Here is a 19,947-nt window from a genome sequence, read left to right as displayed (position 1 = left end):
TTTTCTCAGCAAGGACAAGTCCTCCATGCCTCGCATCACAAACAGTTCTCTTCTTCGTGCCAGTTCCTTTGGATGACGTCCATCTGTTATGATTCCCAGCGCAAGACTTCAATTGGCAGATCCGCTCCCCCGACTGGCATGGGGACAAAATAGTCCGCAATCAAAAAAATCACATCCAAACAACACCCACCAAAAACCTGCTGCATGTGATCAAACCAACGCGTAAGCATCACAAAGTTACCAAGAAAGAGTCCTCTACGGGGAAATTTGAAGCAGTTCCTCACCTCCCCTTCGAGCAAAAAAAGACTTCTGCTCTCTGGCATCCAAGAGCCATGGGCCAGATTTACTAACATTTTGTGCCATGGTTGCACCACTTTTGTGGCGCATCCATGGTGCAAAATGCTTGTAGAAATGTGCAAAGCCACGCAAGGAACAGTTTGCATCGCCTTGTGTGGCTTTGTAAAAAAATATGGAACTCAATGCAGTGGCTTGCGCTACATTGCATTACATTTCATTCTTTGAGGCGTTCCATGGGTAGAACATGGGCATTCCCATGCATCCAACTATGGATTTTATGCAATTCTAGATTTACAAAGGTTTGTAAACCTGGGATTGGTGAAATCACTACACCTGCCAGACGATGGCGTAACAAGGACAAAAATCTTTTTTTCTCTGTGTTATTTACTCTTTATCTGCATCCCTTCCTGCACAAAAACAATTCTCCTTGCAAGCCAGGCACCCTCACACTGTGGTGCAAGGGTGCCTGCATTGTCGCTAGGCTGTTTGAAGTGAGTCAGTGCAAGGAAAGGACAGGAATGCGTCATACAATGTTAAATATGGTGCATTTGTGCCCTTTCCCACAGGCCAGCAAGGTGGCTTTCTGGGTTGGGCTGCATGAAAGTATGTTAAATATGCCTCTGTGTCTTTAGCAGTGAAATAACCTCTAACGCAGAGGTTGTAGTACGAAAGCTAGGTGGCGGTTATACACTCTGCTCTGTTAATTGTGTCCATGTGTTACAATAGTTGCAAAACACACAAGGTAGTAGAGGACTTCCCCTCCCCCCATTACTGATTGTCAGGACTTCTCTGGGGGAGAATCAGAACTCCTACAGCAATGAGCAGAAGGTAACGGACTGTAACGGAAGGGAATGGACGGGGTGGGATGGAATGGGATAGCAAGGGAAGGAAAGGGGAGAGGGAAGGAAAGAGAAGGAAAGGGAAAGGAAGGGACGGGAAGGTGATATATTTTGATTGCTTTGAGCTCTCTGAAAACCATGCCATTAGTGCTGTGGCCTGGTGAGTGTTCTCCCTTCTGGTGCCTTCTTCTCTGTCCTTGGCCTGTTTTTGTGTCCTGTGGCAAACCCTAGGTGGATTGCTATGGGCAAAGACCACTGCCATCTGCAAGCTACTTACTTCTAGTTGAGTGAAAGTTGTCTTTCCCCCCAGTTTTCTCCTGTCGGATGCATGGTGTTTAACCCTGGGCGGAGTATGCGGAGTTGCACTACGCAAATCTACGCGAAGTGCAAAAAACCTCCGCTGCACTACGCGGAGCTCCGTGAGCGGCGGAGTACGGTAGAAAAATGCCGTTCGCAGTGACTGCATAGTGCCTGATGCTTGTACGCACTGTGCAATTGTTGCAAACAGTACCATGCGCAAGCTTACCTTTTCTGAGTAGATTTCTACTCGAGCTGCAGCTTTCTCAATGCGAACGGGCAGTTTCTCAATGCGATGAGAAACCTGACCCCACCCCCCCCGCTTTGAGAAATCTCGCCAGGAGGTTTATATTCCACGCTCGTGCTCACCAACTTGATGTTGGTGATCGGGAACGAGGAAAAATCTCGCCGGGAGGTGGATTTTCATCACATGCGCTCGCCAACTTGACGTTGGTGAATGCAAGCAAGGAAAAAAACTCCGCTCCGCGAAGCGGATATTTTTCTGAACTCTTCGAGCTCCGGGTTACGCGGAGTGCGGGAAAATCCGCAAACTCCGTGAGCGGAGCGGGGTTCACAGCCCAGGGTCAATGGTGTTCCTGACCCATGACAGCCTTGCTTCCTGGCACTGCTGCTCACTTTTGTAATTCCCACTCCTTACAATGTGTTACTTTTTCCTAGGCAAAGCCTCCCATTTCCAACAGGGCTGCATGTTCTCCTGCTGGTGAGTCAGTATGCTGCTTTCCTACTCACCCCTGTATTGTCACTTCAGGCTGGCGTATTCTGCCAAAAGATCAATGAAAAAATTTTAAGATTTTTCGGTATACGTGGTAATATTAAATGTGACATGTATTTTCTTTTTATTTAATTAGTAATTTTACAAAAATCATGTTGCTGGTTTAGTAGGAGTTTGGGTTGGAGGTTACTTAAAAGATAAATGACTGTTTTTGTATTTGTAATTAATTGTTATGGTAATTAAATATTTAGTTGATAATTAATTATATAAATAAATTTACTGATTAGTTGTGAAGTATTTTAAGATTTTTTTACTGTGCATTTTAAATTTGGTATTTAAGTAAATGTTAATTGGTAATTAAGTCAATTTTAATTTAGTAGCGGATTGTTGAATATGCAGGGTATTAAGATGGGATTTTACTTCAAATGCAATAATATATATATTCTAATGAATGTTGTTTGTTACTTAATTTATTAATTGGAAGTTATGTAATTTATTTAATTAATTATACATTTATTATTTTCATTATTTGTTGGTTTTAAATTAAATATAACTACTTGATCAGTTTATTTAATTATATAATTTTGAAAGAGTTTTATATTTATTATTTGTTTTAATGTTTAATATTTTATTTCATCATTAATTTAATTTCATTGTTACAATATCTATTATTATATTTTAAATGATGTTTTATTTGTTTTTGGAGGACATTTTTAGTTTTTTTCAATTTAATTTAATTTATTGGTAATTAATATATTTTTATTGTAAATACCTTTATTTTCTTATGTTTTTAAAAATAAGATTAGGGGGGGCGTGGTTTGAGGCGCGAGGAAGAAGGCGGTGTGAGCCCACAGCTCCGCTTCGGAGAGACAAACACATCCGATTATCGAAGGATAAAATAGAGTATCAGGACAAAGAAAAGTGGCCTTTGAATTGTGATCGTTTCGAGACTCAGGGGACACCAAGAAAAATCCTCTACTGCCTGGATTTTACAGTCGGTACGTGGAAGGAACGAGCCCAGACCTCCACTGACTCACGTGGCAGAGAAAATGACGGGGCTTACGGGTATCATGCAAGAAGGGAGACCTGAGCAGCAGTTTCTAATGGTCTCAAATGGTCCGCTACCGAATTTACATTTCTTGAAAAAGCAGCAGCGAACTATAGCGCGATCTGACCCAACGACCACATGCAAAGTCTGACCAGAAAATGGCGTCCACACATCATACCGGCTAATTACCCAAGATTTATTCTGTGACCTGTTAAAGCGACCCTGACTCCAATGCGGGCTGATTAAGACTGCGGATCAATGTCAAGAAATAGATATGCCCAAACTCACCTCAAAATGGAGTACTCCGGTCATTGGTACAATCAGCGATGCAAGGGGGCTATGTGAGATACTTGATTTACATGCAGGACATTAATACACACCAACGATCATTGTTGATTTAGTGGTAAGGCTTCCACAGATCCAGGCTATCCACCTTCAAAGAACAAGTAAGCACTTACCAGTAATTTTATGCTCTTGGGCCTGTTTATCCAACAATGTCTGTCCGCTTGCCGGAGCGAGTTTGCCTGACCTTAAGATGGCGAACGGCCCGGTAATACGCGCCCTATCTGTGTTACACTCCTTGTAATAATGACCGCGATCATAAGCCAAACCAGTCAAAGAAATAATTACCCCGGATTAACTCACTTCAAAACGGAGCACTCCGATCATTGTTGGGATCATCCCTGCAAGGTAATGAAGTGCCTTGTGGGATATTTGAGTGGGATATCAAGGCACACCAACGTTTGTTACTGGCTCAGCGATCGGGCATCCACGATTCCAGGCTCTCCCATGCAAAGAGAAAGTAAGCACTTACCAACTTATTAATGATTCAGGGCCTGTTCAAACCAGCAAAGTCTGCCTGCCTGCCTGCCTGCCTACCTTCCCCTGCAAGCCTGACCTTAAGATGGCAAATGGCTCAGTAGTACGCAACGGATCAAGGACACATTCCTTCCACTGATGATGGCAGCAGAATCTTTTATTGGCAATTAGGCGTCCACAAACACAGACTACAAGCTTCTCCTTGAGTACACAAAAAAAGAACAAGTTAGAACTATCAATCAGCATGTCCTGACTGCATGCCTGACCGTGCATGCCTGATCCTAAAATGGTGAGTCACTTCCATCTGAACAGAGACCGAATATAGCATATTACCAGCCTATCATTCCATTTTCAACTCACGGTTGGAAAATCTGCTGATCTGTTGGAGAAACTGCTTCCCTCACATTGTATAAGAAGGATCGCACTGCACTTATGCTCAGGGCTACATGCATGAAGGCTGCATGCATGAGAAGCTGATTTTGCCCCAGACATCACCAAAATGGCACCCAACAAGGTATAAAATGTTTTGGGAAGCATGGATAACACGGTGAACTACGTTGTAGCAACCCTTTCTGGCCATAATAAAGTACAGCTCAGTGTTGGCCAGCGCTGATCAATCCAAAGATTTACGCCTGGACAGACAAAAATCAGTGAGAACTAACTAATCAAATAGGACACGCAGCCTACTATCACCACCTCATCAACCTCCACAGGCTGGGACTACTTAATCTTCGTTCTGTGCAAACGTCTCTTATCTGACAACATAGAACTAATACTTCATCGTAACAGTGGTTCCTCATCGCAAATTTTCTACATGATCCACCTTACGTGTGAAAATGGCAGAAAAGGAGTCCAAACAATCTCTGAAGAGGGTGAAAGCAGACCCTCCCAACCTGGAATCCCCAGTGAAGACCAACAAAACATCAATGCGACAATGGATATGATTCTCAAAAAACTTTCAGATGTCCACGACTTGGCCAATTCCACCAAAACAAACACAAATATCATGCAAAACAAAATCTCTGTAATATGTCAAGACATCAGGGAAACCAACAACAGAATCGTGGAAGCAGAGAGTAGGATTAGCACTCTAGTGACACCACAACAAAGAAATCTATTCAAGCACTCAACGCCGCATCCCGCTCGATCTCTAGAGAACTCGCAGAGTTGTAGGACAGAAATAGACGTGGCAATCTACACATCCTCAGGATGCCTGAAGGAAAAGAGGACTCAGCAGATTCCTACATTCTCTTCCTAGAAAAGTGGTTCAACCAAACAACTAACATAAAATTCGACAAAAGCCTTGAATTTGACAGGCCACACAGAGTCCCAGCGAGGATACTTCAACATCAAAAGTCACTTCGGCCCATTGTTTGCAAGCTCTTAAGATATCAACACGTCAAACTCATTTTGTCCTACATGTGAAAACACAACCATATCCTTTGGAAGAACAATAAAATCTTTATGTCGCAAGATTACTCGAAAACTACAGTGGAAACTCGCAAGGGCTTAGTACCTCTCCGAACAAAGATGAAAGCCTTAAACATCAATGGTTCATTCATAGGTCCTGTCAAATATCAAATTACAGCACAAGGTAACTCACACGTATTCAGCAACCAAATGACCCTTAAGAAATGTCTTGAAGACAAAGAAGAAGCTATGATGGACACCTCAAACTTCAGACACCAAGGTGCTGGATCCAGTCAACAATCCTAATACAAGACTAACCCCCTGACAAACAGTTGTTAAATCACGAGGACATTCCAAATAACAGAGATCTACTGCACAAATACTCACTCCTAGACTCTGTTTCAAAAATGTGTTTCAGGGATGTGTAAGTGTAATGTTGTACTTGAGAAAGATCAGTCAGACACGGTAAGAACCCTCTAAAGGGTCAGGCGACATACGATGCTATCCTGTACACACGAGAATGCTCAAACATCTAATTAAACATAGTCAAATACTAGTACATTCCATAGTTACCATATGCTTACATCAAACACTCACCCTTTATTTACCCTCCATCAACAAAGTGACACTCATATATCGCAGCTCTCCTGCCATATCCACCTTCAAATTACCTACATTCAGGAGTAATCTTGATGCTCACATCTTAATTTTACATGCTTTACATGTTACTGCTTTTACAAGGCAGCAAGTAAGCTCTCAGGTGAACGCCTATAAACGTCCATATGTTGTACTCTATTGCATTCAAAGTTTCATAGTTTGTATCTCTGGAGGAGCAGTTCTTCCTCCTATCACCATGCCCATTAGCTATGTTGGGGGGTGGAGGGTGGCGGGGGGTCTACAGGGTTTCGAGTTTTTACTGCTCTCACTGTACTGTTTTTTGGCTTACTTACCTTTTGATTTATGCACCTTATATTTTATTTCTCGGTGATCCACCCTGAGGAAAGAAACACATTATAGCTCCTATTACAGCTGTTATCTCACTGAGCCCTCTTAGCCATAGACAAGTGATATTCCCCAAACAGGTGAAGTCAGGAATAAAGCGATGGTATAAACCAAACCATTAAAATAGTGTCCATACATGTGAAAGGGATCAACCATCCCATTAAGAAAATACAGATATTTGACTACTTAAACAAACAAAAAGGAAATGTGAATCTTCTACAGGAGACCAAACTTGATGCTACACAAGCCCTAAATATTAGGAACCATCAGATCTCGGCCTCAGCCTGCTCAGCAGCTTTGGGTAGGAAAAATGAAGTTCTTACATTAATCCAAAAAATCCAGAATCAACTTAGTATCAAGTCTTTCTGATACACAAGGGAGGTGGATCATCACAAAGCTATCAAAGGATAACACTGAATTCTTTGTGGTTAACATATATGCACCCACTAAAGATGACCCACCATTCTGGGATGATCTTTACACACAACTAGAAAAAATACCAAACACTGCCAAGATGATACTAGCAGGTGACTTCAACCTACCTCTAGATCCCCAATTAGACAAAAACTCTCAGTTCCCGTCCCACCCAAACAAATCCCACAAGGCACTCAAGAAACTATGCTCAAAATTTAACCTGGTTGATGCTTGGAGGATCCAGAAACCCTCAGAAAGGGACAACATCTTCTACTCTTTCCCAAATAAATCTTGCTCTCGTATAGACTACAGTCTGATATCAGGTAACGCCTTGTGTAATATCGACCAAACCACAATAGAACCAAGAGAGATATTGGATCACTCCTGTATCACCCTAGCCATTACTGACCCCACACCAAATAAAGAACAACCACTCTAGCGATTTAATGATGAGATCTTATCTGCACAAAGCAACATACAGGCCAATAAAGAATGTATCCAAAACTGCCTCAATGAAAATAAAGAAAATTAGTCTTTGGCCCTTAAAAGGTGGGAAGCCTTAAAAGCAACATTAAGGGGGGAGTTTCTCAAAATAAGGTAAAAAATGAAAAAGGAAGTCAATTCAAAACTCTCAGAGTTAGAAAAAGAAATCTTGGTCTTGGAAAAAATTCATACCACTAGCAAAGACAATAATATACTTAACAAAATTTGAAATAGGAAATACGAGTATAACAAAATTATTAGTAATCATGTGGGAATCTGGGTGAACAAACAGAAGACCATTAATCTATGTGAGTCAAACAAAGCAGGTAAAGCCCCAGCTTCATACCTTAAATTCGAACTTCAAAAATATGCCATTAATGCTATGAAGGACAAGGAAGGGAAGATTACCACAAACCCCGATAAAATAGCTGACATTTTCAAAGACTTTTACCAAAACATATACGAAGAGAATACTGAAGTTAACCATTCAAACTATAAAAAGGACCTAAATGGTGTTAGTCTTCCCTCACCTACAGAGGAGGAAAAACTTTCCATCAATGGACCGATTACCGAAGATGAAATCATAGACCCAATCAAAAATCTTAAAATCGATAAGGCACCAGGCCCTGACGGTTACAATGCCAAATTCTTCAAGATGCTCTCTTCATCCTTAATAGATCCACTCTTGAGATTATACACTCACTTTACAAAAACTGGACGGATAACAGGTACCCCATCTGAAGCCGTCATAACGGTGTTACCTAAAGAAAGGAAAGACCCTCTGCTAGCGAAGAACTACAGACCAACATCATTGATAAACCTTTACTGTAAGATCTATGCATCAATTCTTTCTAAATGCATACAACAACACATATCCAAACTCATACATCCCTCACAGGTAGGCTTCCTAAAACACAGAGGGGTCGATTCCGATCCTGGAAAAACCGGGTACGAACCGTCGGTCGGAGCGTTTTCTCCATCCGACTCGTACCCGGTAAAAACACCATACAAACATGCAAGTATGATTCGTACGGAAACACCATTTCCATACGATTCGTACAAAACACCGACCGACACAAAAACACATACAAATGTGATCCGGGACGGCACGTACGCGACATGCGGACGGAGCTAGGCAGCTTTTTACGTACCAGCAAGTACGATTCGTTCCGACAGCACTCCGGACGGCTATATTTTTACAGCACACGAAAAGTGCTGGTAAAGCTAAGTACGCCGCGAAGCGTGAGGAAAAGGGGGCCCGGTACGTGCCGGACACCCCCCCAACCCCCCATATGTCCGCGCCGTACCCCCAGCCCCCCCGTATGTCTGCACCGTACCCCCAGCCCCCCGTATATCCGCGCCATCCCCCCAGCCCCCCCGTATGTCCGCGCCGTATCCCCAGCCCCCCGTATGTCCGCGCCGTCCCCCCAGCCCTCCCGTATGTCCGCGCCGTACCCCCAGCCCCCCCGTATGTACGGTGCGGACCCCCACCCCCCGTATGTATGGTGCGTACCCCAGCGCATAGCGCTGGGGGTCCGCACCGTACATACAGGGGGTGGGGTGGGGGTCCGCACCGCACATACGGGGGGTGGGGGTACGGCGCAGACATACGGGGGGCTGGGGGGACGTCGCGGACATACGGGGGGCTGTGGGACGTCGCGGACATACAGGGGGGCTGGGGGGACGTCGCGGACATACGAGGGGCTGGGGGGACATCGCGGACATACGGGGGCTGGGGGGACGTCGTGGACATACGGGGGGCTGGGGGGACATCGCGGACATACGGGGGGCTGGGGGGACGTCGCAGACATGCCGGGGGGATGGGGGGTACGGCGCGGACATGGGGGGGTGTTCGGCGCGTATGCGGGCACATGTTTGGACGTCTCCATGGTGGAGGTCCGCTCCGTACGGTGTTTTTACCATACGGTTGTGGATTCGGACGGACGGGACGGATCGTACTCGCGCGTTCGGACGTCGGTTTAACGAGTCGTACGTAAAAACTTCCGGGGATGTGTCGGACACGTTTTCCGACCTGAGGAAGTGTCGGGGTATATTCCCAATGCGATTCGTATGGTGTTTTTTACATACAAATCGTACTTGCCAGTTTGTACGGGACTTGTACGATTCGTATGTAAAAAAATCCGGATACGATTCGTACGGGGAATATTTCTCCAGGATCGGAATCGACCCCAGATTGTCTAGTGACAATACAAGACTACGTCACGCTATAGAAAAAGCAAAATTAGTTCATTCCCCCACAGTAGCGATCTCATTACACGCTGGAAAAGCATTTGATTAAGTCGATTGGAGATTCAATTTAGGTGATAACCTTATTCGGATGATTATGGCCCTATACCACAAACCATGCACCAAGGTCAGAGCTGGAGGCATTGTTTCCTCCTTGTTCAACCTAAAACATGCCACCAGGCAAAGCTGCACTCTTTCACCACCGCTATTTCTCTTGGCATTGGAACCCTTCCTCCAGTATATAAGAGAGAACCAAGACATCACAGGTGTCACATTTGGCCACACCACAATCAAATTAGCAGCTTACGCTGATGATGACCTTCTCATTACCTAAAATGCCCCTTCGACCATTCCATCTCTAATGTCATCAATCCAACAATTCTCCGAGGTTTCAGGGTATTCCCTCAATAAAGATAAATCTAAAGTTGAACTTCTCACTCAACAAGGTAACAAAGATATACTAGACACATCAGGATTAGCTTGGCAACAGGGCTATTTCAAGTACTTAGGTCTAGAATGTATTAACAAACTAATTACTACCCTTCATATTAATGAAAAAATACTTCTTAGCAAAATTAGTTCTCTACTCGAAGGGTGGTCCCCCACATTTCTCTCATGGTGGGGCAGAGCAGAAACCTTGAAAATTATGATCACACCGCTAGTTAACTATCTCATTATCATGCTTCCTGTGACACTTTCGGAAGATTTCTTAAATAAGATAGTTAAGTCTTTTAGTAACTTCCTATGGCAAGGGATGGAACCTAGGATATCACTGAAAAAAACTCAAACTACCCAAAGACAAAGGAGGCCTTGGCCTACCTATCTTCCAGACCTACCAAACAGTTTACCTATGTAATCAAGGTGCTAGTTGGTTTATTAATAATCCCACATATGAATCTCCATGGGTGGCAATCGAAAAATCTCTCATTAAGGATATTACTCTTGCAGCTCTCTCACCTATGCACTCATCCCATCTCCTGCCTTCCGGGAATATAATACAAAACACAAAGAACGCCCTTCTTTGCCTAGACACCCAGTCACAGGTGAAACTACAGAACTCAAACCTAGCCTCCATATGGAATAACCCTAAAGTCAAAAATCGATGGTCTTCCAATCTTTTGGCCTGACTGGGCTAATAATGGCATCAACCTAATTAAAGACATTTATGAAGGGACTCCCCACTACTGTTCTCTTCATTACAGACTCGATTCAATCTAAACAATCTATACTTTTATAAGTTCTTACAATTAAAAGTGCAGATTACGAGAAAATCATTTGTTGCACCAGTTCTTTGACTTACCTTACTAGGACGCCTATCTGAAGCAGGACAAATGGTCTCAAGCATATACAAGCTCTTCCTGCCTAATCAAAGTAAGAATCTCTCCCAAAAACAACTAAAATCAGAATCAGAATCAAAACACAAGTAACACTTCTTTCGACTGGGGAAACATTAAAAAAACCCTTTCTTAAATAAAATATCACCAGTCCTCTCCCAGACAAAAAATATGATTATTAATAGAAAGTACTGGACACCTTATAGGCTGTTCAAAGTCAGTCTTACCCAAAATTCAACTGCTGGAATTGGGAACAGCACAAAGGCAACCTATCTCACATGCTAGTCGATTGTCCTATCCTCCAAACTTACTGGAACAAACATTTTGACTGCATTAAATGCACCTTCAACATTGTCCCTACCAAAGAATTCTCATCCATACTTCTAGGCCCACAAGACAATATCATTCCGAATGTGGCAAGAATGGATCACCTTCCTGAGAGGAGCTGACATTGTCGCACTACAGCTCTCCCCATGGCGCCCCTCTCGTAGACCGATTTGGATGTCACTGGATGTCAACTACTTCATCTACGAACCTCCGTGAAATCAGAAGCAGGGGGTGAGTTCTAACTCGTCTCTAAAAGATTTCCTCTCACACTTGGGAACTTAATCATTCATTTACTCAAATCTGACACACACCCCTGGATTTCACCTATTCATCATTTCTAACCGATTGCTGAAGTTTTATTCTCCCCAGTGCAAGCTAATCAAATTCTCTGGATCCCTTCCACGTTAATACCATGGTATATCTGAATGTTCCACTGCATAATCAATCCTCATAATGCTAACAGCATCTGTTCAGAAAACTCAGTTCTATACGCTTACTGTTCTGAATCTATACATAAAATGTATAATGGTGTTTATTCAACTTATTGTCATGAATCCCTGATGTACAGGGAATCCACTGCAAAGCTCAGGATATTTAAGACATTAAAACCCACCCCTGTCCCGTGCACCCAGCACGACCTTTAGAGTGTGAGAGTGCAATGTGTATCTGTGCTTACGTACTTATTATGTAAATAGGACCTTATTGTATCCTAAACTGTGATTGTATGCTATGCAACTGTTAACTTTTTAGGAACGTTTATTTTGGCATGTTTATTTTGCCATTGTTTTTATTTCATAATCGGATTTGGTGCTCTGGTCAAGAAACAAGTGGCAAAGCAGAATGAAGGGAAATCAGGAAATCAGAGCTCTCCAGGACTGTGCCGTGGCTGGTTTCCCGGTACAACAAATACTCTGAAAACTCGCCGCATGCCGCGTTACGTTAGACGTACAGCAGCGTGGCGGCCATCTTGGGTGTGGCATTACTATTTAATGTCACACCCGACTTCTGGAAGGTGCTTAGCCTTCCGTGAAGTCGCGGCACTTACCCGTTTCCATGGACTCTTTTCCTGATGTTATCTCGACTCGGCCCCGGCTTCGTTTCTTCTTCCGACGCATTCAGCAACACGGAGGTTTCCAGTTGAACCTGCAAAGGAAAGACAGAAAAAAGAAAGCAAAGTACTCATTTGTTATTCTGGCGCCTATCGCAAGAAAGAGTATCTTCTAATGCGGGAAGGCTCTAAAACAAACAATTTTTGGAAGTTTTGGACTTTAGTTAAAGGCTGAAGGAACTTTGGAGAATATTATAAAGCAATACAAACAATTGGTGTTAATAGATGTAAACAGACTAATTGCCTCACGGCATATAATTATGTAGAATATTGTTCAGCCGCGGTCGGTAGTAGGAGTAACTGCAGGGCGGTGACGTGGGGAGGAAGAGGGGCAGGGTGGGGGGTAGTAAACTATGGATTACGGAGGTTTACAGGTAAATTAACATATAAATTAATAAAACGAATTACGTTGAGTGCACTGCATCCCCAAATGCGATGCAGTGCGCGCAACGAAATTTGTTTATTAATTTATATGTTAACTTACCTGTAAACCTCCGTAATCCATAGTTTACTACCCCCCACCCTGCCCCTCCTCCTCCCCACGTCACCGCCCTGCAGTTACTCCTACTACTGACCGCGGCTGATATTGTTGTTTTCTTTTTTGTGATTTCTCTTTTAGTGGTGATCTATTCCAGGATTTCAGTTGCAAGTGAGTGTACAAATCAAAGGCTAGTAATTGTGCATAGTGTCTAGAATACACAAATTAGGATAGGTTTTAATAAAAACTTTATTTTCCATTTTAGCAAAAAGATTAAAAGAAAATCTTCTTTTCTGCATTCCTGGGCACCTGAAATCCCATCATCACCTCAAAATCAAGACGCTGAATCCCCAAATGAAAAGTTGCAGGTAGGGACTTGAGTAAAAGTATTCCAACTAAATTACGTAATGTAATACATTAGAAAGTGAGTAGAAGTCAGTCAAATATTACGAAGGTAATAAGTCTTGTTGCTTCGCAGGTTGACAACAGATTCATCCTCAAGCGTCCAGGATTCCGGCCCTCCTCCCAGAACCCTATTGTGTAGCCTTACTTTTTGTCTGAAAATTCAGGTTATTCAGGTAGGGTGCTGGAAGATTGGTCCATAACGTCTCTGCAAAACAAACCGACACTCTTCTACAGGTAAGAGTGCATGGTGGTTCTGACAGAAGTCTAAGCCCACAAGGATAGGTTTTGGCCAGGCGTTATGGATCCAACTCAGCAAATTTCGTTGTAGGATATTGCCGCAATTTTAGCAGACATTAAGTCTGAAAATGCGGCATTGCGAAGGGATCTGTCTGCTTTGCAGCAAAATATGCGGGACAGTAATATGCAGGACAGAACATCTTGGAATTTTCCCTCACCATAAAAACCCCTTCTTAAACCGCCCACTTTTCAACCCATGTCACAAACTGTTCATGGTGCCTCAGCCCCTGCGCAAATTCAGGTTGTAACCCCACTATCTGTTCCTCTAGCACCCCCTTGAACAATTCCATGGCGATAGTAACAAATTTACTATTTTCTTAAACCAATGTCATTTATATTTTATAGCTAAACCTACCACCTTCCCAGACGACTCATCTAAAATAGCTTTTATTTTATCCTATTCGGAAGGGACGCCGCCTCGTGGTCAGTTCCTTTAGTGGAACACGATGACCCTTTATTATATGACTTTAGGAGGTTTAAAGAAACCATGAAAAAATTATTCGCCAATCATGTCTTTGTACAGTCAGCAGACAATGAGTTAATGAATTTAAGACAAGGGTCTTCTGATCTACTCCATTACATTTCAACGTTCAATAGATTAGTCATTTGAGGCTGAATGGCCTGAAGAGAAATGTGTGTTTTACAGAGGGGTACGGGACGAGCTAAAATATATGATAACTGAAATTCTAGACCCACTAAAAGATTATAGCAAATTTATTGATCTAGTTGTAAAATTAAATCATCGCTTAACAGAAAGAAAAGGGGAACGCAATAAGTTGGATCATAAAATGTTATTATTTAACGACAAAACAAATATCAAGAGTGAATCAGCTCCTAAAGTCGATATGGGAGAACCTATGCAAATAGGAACTCTAGGAGGTCCTCTTTCTAAAGAAGAGAAAGAGAAGCGGAGAAAAATGAACCAGTGTCTTTATTGTGGTAAGACCGGACACTTCGTTAAAGAATGTCCTACTTGTCCCAATAAAGCAAAACCAAAAACAACCGAAGTAGTCTTAGTTCAACAGTCGGAAAACTGATAAACTCGATAAAAGAAGAGGTTGATTTGTCGAGTACTCCTTCTAGTTTGTCCTCAGCAGCTCCCAAAGATCCTTTTTGTCACCTTAGTCTCCAAATTACTCTAACTTCCTTAGTGGAAAGAGCACAGTTGTGGTCCTTAGATGCGTTAATTGACTCAGGGGCCACGGGTAATTTTATCGACACACAGTTAGTACAAGAGTTGGGTGTAAAGATTCTTCCTAAGATCAGACCAGAGATAGTCAGAGCAGTGGATGGAAAATAACTTACATCAGGGTTAATTCAACACCACTCAAAGCAATTAATCATGACTTGTTCCACCGACCATCAGGAAAAAAACCAATTTGATGTTATCGACGCCCCTCAATTTTGCCTTATTCTAGGAATTCCATGGTTGGTTTCACATAACCCCAAGATTGATTGGTTAAAGAAAATTATATTGTTCAACTCTTCTCATTGTCACAACAAATGTTTTCAACAGAAAGTCCAGGAGTTATTAGTACAGGGATATGATTTTCCCCAAAAATCCAAGACAGTATTACTACTTGAAGGTGTTTCACAAGAATATTCTGATCCTTTAGACGTATTTGATAAAAAGAAGGTAAACACCTTACCTCCCCACAGGGATTACAACTGCCGAATAGTTCTTGTGCCTGGAGCAACTTTACAATGCAGTCGCATATACGCTCTAACTGAGGGAGAAAATGAACATCTACGAAATTACCTTGATCTGAGTACCTTGCTAATGGGTTCATTAGACATTCCAAGTCCCCTGTCTCCTCCCCTTCATTTTTCATACTGAAGAAAGGGGGGGGGAGTTGCGCACGGGTATTGACTACCACGCACTTTATAATGTCACCGTAAAAAATCATTAACCACTTCCATTGATTCCGACATTATTAGACCAAATTAGGGATACCAGCATTTATACCAAACTCGACCTGCGTGGAGCTTACCATCTTGTATGAGTCTGTGAGGGTGATGAATGGAAAACAGCTTTCCACACGAAATTTGGATTATACTAATATCAAGTCATTCCTTTCGGACTCTGCAATGCTCCAGCAGCATTTCAGTTTTTTAGAAATGAAGTCTTGAGAGATTTTTTTTAGACATTTGTTGTGTGGTTTATATTGACGACATCCTTATTATTAAAAAAATAAAACTGAACATGTACAGCAGGTGCGCGCCATTCTTCAGCAGCTACTGCAAAATTCTTTGTGTGTTAAATTGGAGAAAAGTATGCTCCATACTTCTAAAGTTGATTTTCTTGGCTATGTTATTAGTCCCACTGGCATTGAAATGGATCCCAAGAAAACTTAAGCTGTACTCAACTGGCCAAGCCCTTCTTCTGTAAAGCAAATTCAAAGTTTTCTTGGGTTTGCTAATTTTTACCGACGTTTCATACGTAACTTTTCCCAGAATATAACACCTATTACTAAGCTATTACGAAAAGGTGTGAAATTTGAATGGAATGAAGCTGCCGAAGAGGCCTTCCAAGAAATTAAGAACCAGTTCACTTCAGCCTCCATTTTAATGCATCCCGATCCAGCCCGCCTAGCCATTATTGAGGCAGACACTTCCCAATTCGCTCTGGGTGGCATTTTATCCCAAAGACACAAATATACTGGACAAATGCACCCTATATCCTATTATTCAAGGAAACTATCTCCCACAGAACAGAACTACGCAATAGCGGTCAGAGAATTATTAGCTAGAAAAGCTGTATTTGAAGAATGGCGCCATTACCTGCTAGGGGCTAGGCATCCTATCACCATTTACACGGATCATCGTAATCTTCAAACTTTGCGATCCGTAAAAGCTCTTTCTGCTCGCCAGCTTAGATGGACTATGTGTTTTTTTTTTTAAACAAACTTTGTTTGTCAAATGCACATACAGCAGAGCTCTGTAACCCAGAGGCTTCCGTAGCATCAATGAACAATATCCTGACTTTGACAGTTTTCTCATGTAATAACAAAAAAGGAATAATGAAGTGACATGCATATAAAATACAACAAAATTAAACAAAAAAACAGATAACACCCCCCACCCCACACCCCATCGCACAGTCAACCCAGCAATATCAGCAAGTATGATCGGAGCTACAGTTCTACCCTCGCTATGAAAAATGTCCAAGAGACACCATGCCGCCCGGTACACATATGATACAGGTCCCCCCAAGACAAGGGAGGAGAAGACTACAACCCACACAATCCCTGCGCTGGAATGGGCTCCAATTCCAATCCCCTGTAACTCGCCCAGCGCTTCCAGATTTTATCATGTTTACGCGGGCAGCCCCGTGCTATAAAAATGGGGGCCTCAAGGCCCATACAGAAATCCAGTCCTGCCTTCCACACTGAGACGGAGGGTGCGGCCGTCGCCTTCCAAGCCCTTGCAATGTCGTGCTTGGCAAGGGTAAAGCCCAGGAGCATCAGGTGGCGCTTGTAGACGTTGCCCCCTATATCATCCATAACATGCAGGAGCACTAATTTAGGAGACCGAGGGAGATCCCAACCCAGAACCTCTGAGAGGCATGCCAGTACACCCCGCCAAAACCTAGTTAGCGCAGAGCAATCCCATATAGTATGCAGCAGAGTACCCTCTTCATGCAAGCAGCGGAGGCATTTCGGGGATGCCACCAGACCAGCCCTGTACAGTCTGACTCTAGTAAAATATACCATATGGAGGTATTTAAACTGGATGAGTCGAAGGCTCATAGCAATAGCCGCCCCGCGTGGGGAGGCCAGGGCCTCCGTCCAGTCGACTATGTTTTTTACCGATTATAACTTTGTGATTACCTATCGCCCAGGAAAAGAAAACAATAAAGCAGATGCTTTATCACGCATTGGCACCCAAGAAGATTTGTGTTCACAAGGGCAAGAAAGTGAGGAGATTTTACCTACACACTGTTTTCAGGCTAGTCTTATCAGTGATGATTTATTGGAAAAAATACAACAAGAAATGTCTACAAAACCGTTACCCATATGGCAAAGTATGTATTCATTACTTAAAATGAAAAACAACTTATTGATGATGAATGACCAGGTTTTTGTACCAATTAAAGCTTTACAAGAGTAGGCATTACACTTTCATCATGATATTACTATATATGCGCATCCTGGTGTAACTAAAACTTATCAGTTGATGAAAAGACATTTCTGGTGGCCTTGCATGTTTCAGGATGTCCAACATTTTATCGATACTTCTGCCATTTTTATTCAAAACAAAACCTCGCATAAGGCTCCTAGCAGATTATTAAATCCCCTACCTATTCCTCCTCAGCCCTGGCTCACTGTATCTTTATATTTTATATTCGAACTCCCACGAACCAAAACTGGTTTCACTACCATTCTAACTGTGGTAGATCATTTCACACGAATGGCTCATTTAATTCCTTTAAAGAAAGTCCCGTCTGCTATGGAAACAGCCAATGTGTTCCTTCAAGACATTATTCGTTTACATGGAATTCCATCCGGTATTATTTCACACAGAGGTCCTCAATTTATTTCCCATTTCTGGCAAAATTGGAGTAAATCTTTGAACATGGAAGTGCTCACCTCCTCTAGTTATCACCATCAGACAGATGGCTTAACAGAACGTACAAAGCAAACCATTGAACAATTTTTATGATGTACATTAGCAACCTGTGATTAAGAATGGTCTGACATTTTATGGGCTTTGGAATTTGCTTACAATAATGTAGATCATACTTCTATTGATATGTCACCGTTCTTCTGTTCATATGAATTCCACCCCAGGGCCATCCCCAGTGAGTTACCCTCCTCTCTAATAGTTCTAACAATAACTGACTAAGTTACTAAGTGAATGTCAATTCAACAATTAGCACAGTTTCATCTAGCTAAAGCCAAGGAAAGTCAAAAAGAAACAGCAGATCTCTCAGGTACTTTATGCGATTGGCGACAAAGTTTGGTTATCCAAACACAATTTACGAATAAAATCTGCCAGAAAGTTTTGCCCCCGATTCATAGGACCTTTTTTCATTAACAAGATCATCAATCCTGTGAATGTTAGATTAAAGCTTCCTTCAATCTATCGATTCCATCCAGTGTTCCATGTATCTCTACTTAAACCATACAATCAGAAAACTCGACTGAAAACACCACCCCTTCTGTCAATGTAGAAGGGGTACCTGAGTTTGAAGTTAAGGCTGTACTGGATTCCAAAAGAGTTCATGGAAAATTATTTTATTTGGTAGACTGGAAGGGTTACGGGCCAGAAGAAAGGTCATGGGAACCACTTGCAAATCTAACAAATGCCCCACGTTTAGTAAAAGCATTTCATACATGATATCCAAACAAACCCAAACCCATTCCTGAGGTGTTATGGGGGGATTTTGAGAGGATAGTACTGTCATGAATCCCTGATGTACAGGGAATCCACTGCAAAAGTGCAGGGTATTTAAGACATTAAAACCCACCCCGTCCCGTGCACCCAGCACGACCTTGTGAGTGTGAGAGTGCAATGTATACCTGTGCTTCTGTACTTATTATGAAAATAGGACCTTATTGTATCCTAAACTGTGATCCTATGCTATGCAACTGTTAACTTTTTAGGAACGTTTATTTTGGCACGTTTAATTTGGCATTGTTTTTATTTCATAATCAGATTTAGTGCTCTGGTCAAGAAACAAGTGGCAAAGCAGAAAGAAGGGAAATTGGGAAATCAGAGCTCTCCAGGATTGTGCCGTGGCTGGTTTCCAGGTACAACAAATACTCTGAAAACTCGCAGCACGCCGTGTTACATTAGACGTACAGCAGCGTGGTGGCCATCCTGGGTGTGGCTTTACTATTTAATGCCACACCTGACTTCTGGAAGGTGCTTAGCCTTCCGTGAAGTCGCGGCACTTACCTGTTTCCAGGGACGCTCTTCCTGATGGTATCTCGACTCGGCCCCGGCTTCATTTCTTCTTCCGACGTATTCAGCAACACAGAGGTTTCCAGTTGAACCTGCAAAGGAAAGACAGAAAAAAGAAAGCTAAGTACTCATTTGTTTATTCAGGCATCCATCGCAAGAAAGAGTATCTTCTAACACGAGAATACTCGAGAACAAACAATTTTTGGAACTTTTGGACTTTAGTTAAAGGCTGAAGGAACTTTGGAGAACATTATTAAGCAATACAAACAATTGGTGTTAATAGATGTAAACAGACTACTTGCATCACGGCATATAATGATGTAGAATGTTGTTGTTTTCTTTTTTGTGTGATTTCTCTTTTAGTGGTGATCTATTCCAGGATTTCAGTTCCAAGTGAGTGTACAAATCAAAGGCTAGTAATTGCATATACAGTCTAGAATAAACAAATTAGTAAAGGTTTTAATAAAAAACGTTATTTTCCATTCTAGCAAAGAGAGGATAA

At 42.3% G+C, this 19,947-nt stretch overlaps 1 long non-coding RNA gene across 1 annotated transcript in view; it reads right to left on the bottom strand.

The window, feature by feature from the left end:
* LOC146797479 (uncharacterized) overlaps positions 1–19,522 on the bottom strand; it is an 84,823-nt gene extending 65,301 nt beyond the window's left edge. Inside the window, exons 1-2 of the long non-coding RNA XR_014968991.1 lie at positions 19,440–19,522; positions 12,296–12,393 (exon numbers count right to left, since the gene is read on the bottom strand). This is a non-coding gene — a long non-coding RNA (uncharacterized LOC146797479). The remainder of the gene's footprint in view (positions 1–12,295; positions 12,394–19,439) is intronic.
* Between the last annotated feature and the right edge of the window lie 425 nt (positions 19,523–19,947).

Source organism: Triturus cristatus, chromosome 9 (genome assembly GCF_964204655.1).
Source record: "Triturus cristatus chromosome 9, aTriCri1.1, whole genome shotgun sequence".
In the NCBI taxonomy this organism is placed as follows: Eukaryota; Metazoa; Chordata; class Amphibia; order Caudata; family Salamandridae; genus Triturus; species Triturus cristatus.
The sequence above is the reverse complement of the archived record's forward strand: the minus strand, read 5'-3'. Positions and strand labels throughout refer to the sequence as shown.